Source organism: Triticum dicoccoides, chromosome 5B, assembly GCF_002162155.2.
Source record: "Triticum dicoccoides isolate Atlit2015 ecotype Zavitan chromosome 5B, WEW_v2.0, whole genome shotgun sequence".
NCBI classification, from domain to species: domain Eukaryota; kingdom Viridiplantae; phylum Streptophyta; class Magnoliopsida; order Poales; family Poaceae; genus Triticum; species Triticum dicoccoides.
Genome location: NC_041389.1, coordinates 36,627,882 through 36,635,499, shown reverse-complemented (window position 1 = coordinate 36,635,499; position 7,618 = coordinate 36,627,882).

The following is a 7,618-nucleotide window of genomic DNA, read 5'->3' as shown; positions in this document are numbered from 1 at the left end:
CTATGTTACCACTTCGGAGTGCCGAGATCTTTGCTCCGCCACCTCGGGACCGACTTGGGGGATGGAACCTTGTCCCGTATCAAGCTCGGACCACGTCATCAATACCGAACACATTAACCAGCTAAGTTGCCTTCATGCTCAAAGTTTTAAATTTTTAACATGTGTTCGGCTCGACCAAGCATTATACTTTTTTGGAAAAAAAGTTGTTTGTAAAAATTTCCTTGTCCAAACTTTGTTTGTGACGCGCAAATTCAAATACCCCGTTTACTTGGGGGCTCCCTTCATGAAGCTTTTTCCTCTTGCATATGATTAAACTTGTACGGCTTCATTCCTTGTTCGTGTATTACGCCACAATATGCACCATATTGACTTAAGTGATTTGCAAGCTGGGTTGCCTGGCTCCTGTGCTTACCCCTACGTTCCCGATTGTTCGGCTAGGGAGTAAAGGGAGCACCTCTGCGATTGTCACGATCGGGTCACCCGAGCCAGACCTCAGACTGGGTGAAGCCGAAAGCTAGCGCTCTTATTGTTTTCAATCATGGTCGGCACACAACGGAACTCATGAGTACAAAAAATCTATTGCACAAGTCTCATAATAACAATGAGCACCGAATAAAGGTATCGGTGGGGGTACTATTTTCTTCGAAGATGCTTCTTACACTTTGCAGTAATATAGCATAAGTTCCATGAGCGCGCTTTGTCTGTTACAGCCTTATGGCCTGATTGCCTGGTTATTAGAAACACCATCGATATTCTCGATAGATGGAGTACATAACACTTTTCGGTCCTTGACCGAAGAGGCAGAAGCCGACGGTCGGTTAAGACGCGTTTAAAGTTCGGTTGAACATAGATATGATATAAGTACTTCGGTACATGCAATCACTCTTTTACCCAAGTCACTTGGGGGCTCTTATGTTTATTTGAGCCGTTTTATAATAAGTGTTTTTCTTCTTAGTCGTTGCAAAGTTATTATTATTATTTATCACTCCTTTTTTAGACACAAGTGTGCGGTCACTAACCGGGGAGCCTAATTTCTCTCTCAAAGCCGCTAGAGTTTAGTTTGCTAAACTGGCCTAGTAAGAAGTACTCCGCCTTCGGGATAGGAGGTTGAAACCGTAGGCTGACCCGCTTGAAGTTTTGATATAGGATGTGTCATGTTAAAGCACGGCAGAAGCACCTTTTTTTTCTAAAGTCCAATTTTTGGATTGGCACCGAACACTTGATCTAGTTTGGACATTAACCTTTTGAATAAGTTTTTTGGCTTTTCGAGCCCATGGCACTTTTAAACTATTGTGTGTTTTCAGCACAAGTCTCACAGTGCAACGCCGGACACCTTTAGAGATTCGGCAAAAACATTCTCGGATATTGCTCTATATGCATCAGTTTCGAATTGTGTCTTCGGTCAATAGTTGGGTTGCCCGGCTCCTGCGCTTGCCCCCTACGTTCCGCTTTGTTCGGCTAGGTGTGCAAAGGGAGAACCACTGCGATTGTGCTTCCAACTCACATGGTTAAGCACCTCAGTGGAGAAAGCCAAAAACTGACTGTCACAATAAGCATAAACTGGTCAGTGATCCGATGACGGTGTTAAACGATGGGCCATTCATAACATTGGCCGAAGTGTTTACGGCTGGACCTCAACTATCGCCGAACACTACCGGGGGCTAGTAACTGGCCTCCCAAACTAAATCCTCAATATTTTTCTCTTACATTGGAGCTGAGGTTTCATGATCATGCTTAACATGACAACCCAAAGAAAGGAACCGATAGCGGGACTATTTTCTTTGGAAGACATTTCTTCTGTTAAACAGTAATATAACATATCTCTCTGCGTACCTTTGTTTATAAAACCGTATGGCCAGATTGCCTTGTTTGTTGTAAATCTTTGCCCTCATAAAGGCTTTATAAAGTAGGACAAACACTCCTCGGCTATTGGCCGAGGAGGTGGAAGCCGATGGTCGGTCAACAAAGTTTTGTACAATGCAGATCCGAGCATTAATGACGTAAAGTACTTGGATACATAGAGTCATTACACATAATTTGTGATTTTACTATGGATATCAATCCTTAATTCGGCCACCCGTGCCCGCATTAAGGCTCGGGGGCTACTGGGCTTCGGGCTTATTATTTACAAATATTAAAGGGGCACATTGATCCCCTGATCTAGTGTTGCCACCCGACCAGTATCTCGGGGGCTACTGCATTGCTTGTCCAATGCAGAAAATTTTAAGTGTAATACAGTCTCCGAGGAGATTTTGATCCTCAGGTTGGTCGGCCGCACCCAACCTGAGTCTCGAGGACTGAGCACGCCGCTTTTTGTGTCCCGAAGTATTCTGCCGAGCTAGGACTTGATCCTCAGGCCGATTTTGCAAATCAACCTGAGTCTCAGCGGTTACTGGGATCAGCGGTCGTATGTCATCCTTTAGGTGCATCTCGGGTTTTAGACCGATACACACCTTGAGGGCTACTGGCTATATATCTCGTCAGAGAATAAATTGCATCAATCAAAAACATTGACCAAAAATCAGCCCATGACCGAGGTGCTTAACCACCTCGGAAGCAGTTCGGCATATAGCTCGGAAGCAAGTGGCTGGCTCCTTAGAGGGCATTTCCGGCATTAAGCTCAGCTAAACTCCTTCAACTTTTTTGGACCAAGATGATCTATGACATCTTGGATATAGCCCGGCGTTGGAGCTTGGACACAGTCCGGCGTTGGAATTCAGATACATTTCAGCGTTGGAGCTCGAAAGCAGTCCGGCATTGGTGCTCGGCTGCAAGACATACCTTGAATGCAGTCCAGTGTTAGAGCTCATACGCAAGAGGACACTGCCTCCTGGGAACAACTTCGAACCCAAGGTGTGGCATAAAAATAACAAGGCATTGATAAAGGCCGGAAACTTAAAGGGGCTCCTCGGATACCCAATGTGTAGACTCGTCGAATGCATTTCGGCGATCCTCAAGATCGAAGATGAGAAGATTTGTTGAACCAGTTTTCAAGACCGACGACTGAAGATGAAGAACGGTTCGGAAGAATCGAGGAGCGTCCCTAAACTTGAAGACCAGTTCAGGGGGCTACTGACGGTGTCCTGGACTAGGGGGTACTCAACACGTCATCTCCCGATCTGTTAGATTGGGCCGAGGATCCCCATGGCCGTATACTCATGGGCCAGTCCGGACGGCTGCCGCATACAAGGAAGATTCCACAAGACTTGGTGATCAAGACAAGGACTCCTCCCCCACCGGCGTATTCGGCTAGGACTCTTGTTATCCTAGGCCTCTGGTGCATTATATAAACCGAGGCCAGGCTAGTCGATAGAGATATATACAACAATCATACCATAGGCTAGCTTCTAGGGTTTAGCCTCTCTGATCTCGTGGTAGATCAACTCTTGTACTACCCATATCATCAATATTAATCAAGCAGGAGTAGGGTTTTACCTCCATCGAGAGGGCCCGAACCTGGGTAAAAACATCGTGTCCCTTGTCTCCTGTTACCATCCTCCTAGACGCACAGTTCGGGACCCCTGCCCGAGATCCGCTAGTTTTGACACCGACAGCCATCCTCATCATCATCTATCCACCGAGTATAGCCATCCATGAAACCATTCATCAGCAGGTGCACCTTCAAACTGCCATGATCAAAAGGGTCCAAAGGAATCCTTCTTTGTATCTTGTAGACGTACATCTAATCCTAGTCTGATTATTGCATACATGTCCATCATCGCGAATTGCAAGTATCGCTCTGCTACCTCTTGAGCTTGCGTTGGTTTTTCCCTTGAAGAGGAAAGGGTGATGTAGCAAAGTAGAGTAAGTATTTCCCTCAGTTTGAGAACCAAGGTATCAATCCAGCAGGAGACAATGCACAAGTCACTGAATACTTGCACAAACAATCAAACAAACTTGCACCCAACGCGATAAAGGGGTTGTCAATCCCTTCACGGTTACTTGCAAAAGTGAGATCTGGTAGAGATAGATAAACGGTAAAGTAAATATTTTTGGTATTTTTGGTTTATAGATCGGAAAGTAAAAGATTGCAAAATAGTAGATCGAAAACTTATATGATGGAAAAGAGAACTTATATGCTGGAAAAGAGACCTCGGGGCCATAGGTTTCACTAGTGGCTTCTCTCAAGATAGAAAATAATACGGTGGGTGAACAAATTACTGCCGAGCAATTGATTGAAGAGCGCATAATTATGACGATATCTAAGGCAATGATCATGAACATAGGCATCATGTCCGTGTCAAGTAGACCGACTCCTGCCTGCATCTACTACTATTACTCCACACATCGACCGCTATCCAGCATGCATCTAGAGTAGTAAGTTCATAAAGAATGGAGTAACGCATTAAGAAAGATGACATGATGTAGAGGAATTAACTCAAGCAATATGATGAAAACCCCATCTTTTTATCCTCGATGGCAACAATACAATATGTGCCTTGCTGCCCCTACTGTCACTAGGAAAGACACCACAAGATTGAACCCAAATCTAAGCACTTCTCCCATTGCAAGAAAAACCAATCTAGTAGGCCAAACTAAACCAATAATTCGAAGAGACTTGCAAAGATATCAATTCATGCATATAAGAATTCAGAGAAGATTCAAATAATATTCATAGATAATTTGATCATAAATCCACAATTCATCGGATCTCGGCAAACAAACTGCAAAAGAGTATCACATTGAATAGATCACCAAGAACATCAAGGAGAACATGGTATTGAGAATCAAAGAGAGAGAAGAAGCCATCTAGGTACTAGCTATGGACGTGTAGGTCTGTGGTAACTACTCACGCTTCATCGAAAAGGCAATGGTGTTGATGCAGAAGCCCTCCATGATTTAATCCCCCTCCAGCAGGATGCCGGAAAAGGCCCCTAGATGGGATCTCACGGGTACAGAAGGTTGCGGTGGTGGAAAAGTGTTTTCGTGGCTCCCCCTGATGGTTTTGGTGTATAAGAGTATATATGGGCGAACGATAGGTCAGGAGACCCACGAGGGGCCCACAAGGCAGGGGGCGCCCTCCACCCTTGTGGCAGCCTCGAAGCTCCTCCGACTTCATCTGCAAGTCTCCTGGTTTGCTTCTAGTCCAAGAAAGATCATCGCAAAAGTTTTATTCCGTTTGGACTCTCTGTTTGGTATTCCTTTTCTGCGAAACTCTAAAACAGGCAAAAAAAAGAGAAACTGACAATGGGCTCTAGGTTAATAGTTTAGTCCCGAAAATAATATAAAATAGCATATTAATGCATATAAAACATCCAAAACAGATAATATAATAGCATGGAACAATCGAAAATTATAGATACGTTGGAGACGTATCAAGCATCCCCAACCTTAATTCCTGCTCGTCCTCGAGTAGGTAAATGATAAAATGAAATTTTTGATGTGGAATGCTACCTAACATATTTATACATGTAATTCTCTTTATTGTGGCATGAATGTTCAGATCTGAAAGATTCAAAACAAAAGTTTAATATTGACATAAAAACAATAATACTTCAAGCATACTAACAAGGCAATTATGTTTTCTCAAAATAACATGGCCAAAGAAAGCTTATCCCTACAAAATCATATAGTCTAGCTATGCTCCATCTTCAGCACACAAAATATTCAAATCATGCACAACCCTAGTTTCAGCCAAGCAATTGTTTCGTACTTTAGTATTCTCAAACTTTTTGAACATTCGCACAATACATGAGAGTGAGCCATGGACATAGCACTATAGGTGGAATAGAATGGTGGTTGTGGAGAAGAAAAAATGAGGGAGATAGTCTCACATCAACTAGGCGTATCAACGGGCTATGGAGATGCCCATCAATAGCTATCAATGTGAGTGAGTAGGGATTTCCATGCAACGAATGCACTAGAGCTATAAGTGTATGAAAGCTCAAAAAGAAACTAAGTGGGTTTGCATCCATATTGCTTGCTCATGAAGACCTAGGGCGATTTGAGGAAGCTCATTGTTGGAATATACAAGCCAAGTTCTATAATGAAAAATTCCCACTGGTATATGAAAGTGACAAAATAGGAAACTCTCTATCATGAGGATCATGGTGCTACTTTGAAGCACAAGTGTGGAAAAGGATAGTAACATTGTCCCTTCTCTCTTTTTCTATCATTTTTTTGTTTGGGACTTTCTCATTTTTTTATTTGGCCTTTTTTTCCTCACATGGACAATGCTCTAATAATGATTATCGTCACACTTCTATTTACTTACAACTCGAAAAATTACAATTTGATACTTAGAACAAAAACATGACTCTATGTGAATGCCTCCGACGTTGTATCGGGATGTGCAACGAATCAAGAGTGACATGTATGAAAGAATTATGAAAGGTGGCTTTGCCACAAATACGATGTCAACTACATGATCATGCAAAGCAATATGACAATGACGAAACATTTCATAATAACGGAATGGTAGAAAGTTGCTTGGCAATATATCTCAAAATGGCTATGGAAATGCCATAATAGGTAGGTATGGTGGCTGTTTTGAGGAAGGTATATGGTGGGTGTATGGTACCAGCGAAAGTTGCACGGTACAAGAGAGGCTAGCAATGGTGGATGGGTGAGAGTGCGTACAATCCATGGACTCAACATTAGTCATAAAGAACTCACATAATTATTGCAAAAATCTATTAGTCATCAAAACCAAGCACTACGTGCATGCTCCAAGGGGAAGGGTTGGTAGGAGTTAACCATCGCGCGATCCCGACCTCCACACAAAGGATGACAATCAAAAAATACCTCATGCTCCAACTTCGTTACATAATGGTTCACCATACATGCATGCTACTGGACTCACAAACCTCAACACAAGTATTTTTCAAATTCACAATTACTCCACTAGCATAACTCTAATATCAACATCTTCATATCTCAAAACAATCATAAAGAATCAAACTTCTCATAGTATTCAATGCACTTTATATGAAAGTTTTTATTATATCCCCCTTGGATGCCTATCTTATTAGGACTAAATTTATAACCAAAGCAAATTACCATGTTGTTCTAAAGACTCTCAAAATAATATAAGTGAAGCATGAGAGTTCATCAATTTCTATAAAATAATGCCACCGCCATGCTCTAAAAAGATATAAGTGAAGTACTAGAGCAATATGGCCTAGCTCAAAAAATATAAGTGAAGCACATACAGTATTCTAATAAATCACGATTCATGCATGTCTCTCCCAAAAGGTGTGTACAGAAAGGATGATTGTGGAAAACTAAAAAGCAAAGACTCAAATCATACAAGACGCTCCAAGCAAAACACATATCATGTGGTGAATAAAAATATAGCCTCGAGTAAAGTTACCGATAGACGGAGACGAAAGAGAGGATGCCTTCCGGGGCATCCCCAAACATAGGATTTTGGTTGTCCTTGAATATTACCTTTGGGTGCCTTGGGCATCCCCAAGCTTAGGCTCTTTCCACTCCTTATTCCATAGTCCATCAAATCCTTACCTAAAACTTGAAAACTTCACAACACAAAACTCAACAGAAAATCTCATAAGCTCCGTTAGTACAAGAAAATAAATCACCACTTTAAGGTAGTGTTGCAAACTCATTATTCATTTATATTGGTGTAATATCTACTGTACTCCAACTTTTCCATGGTTCA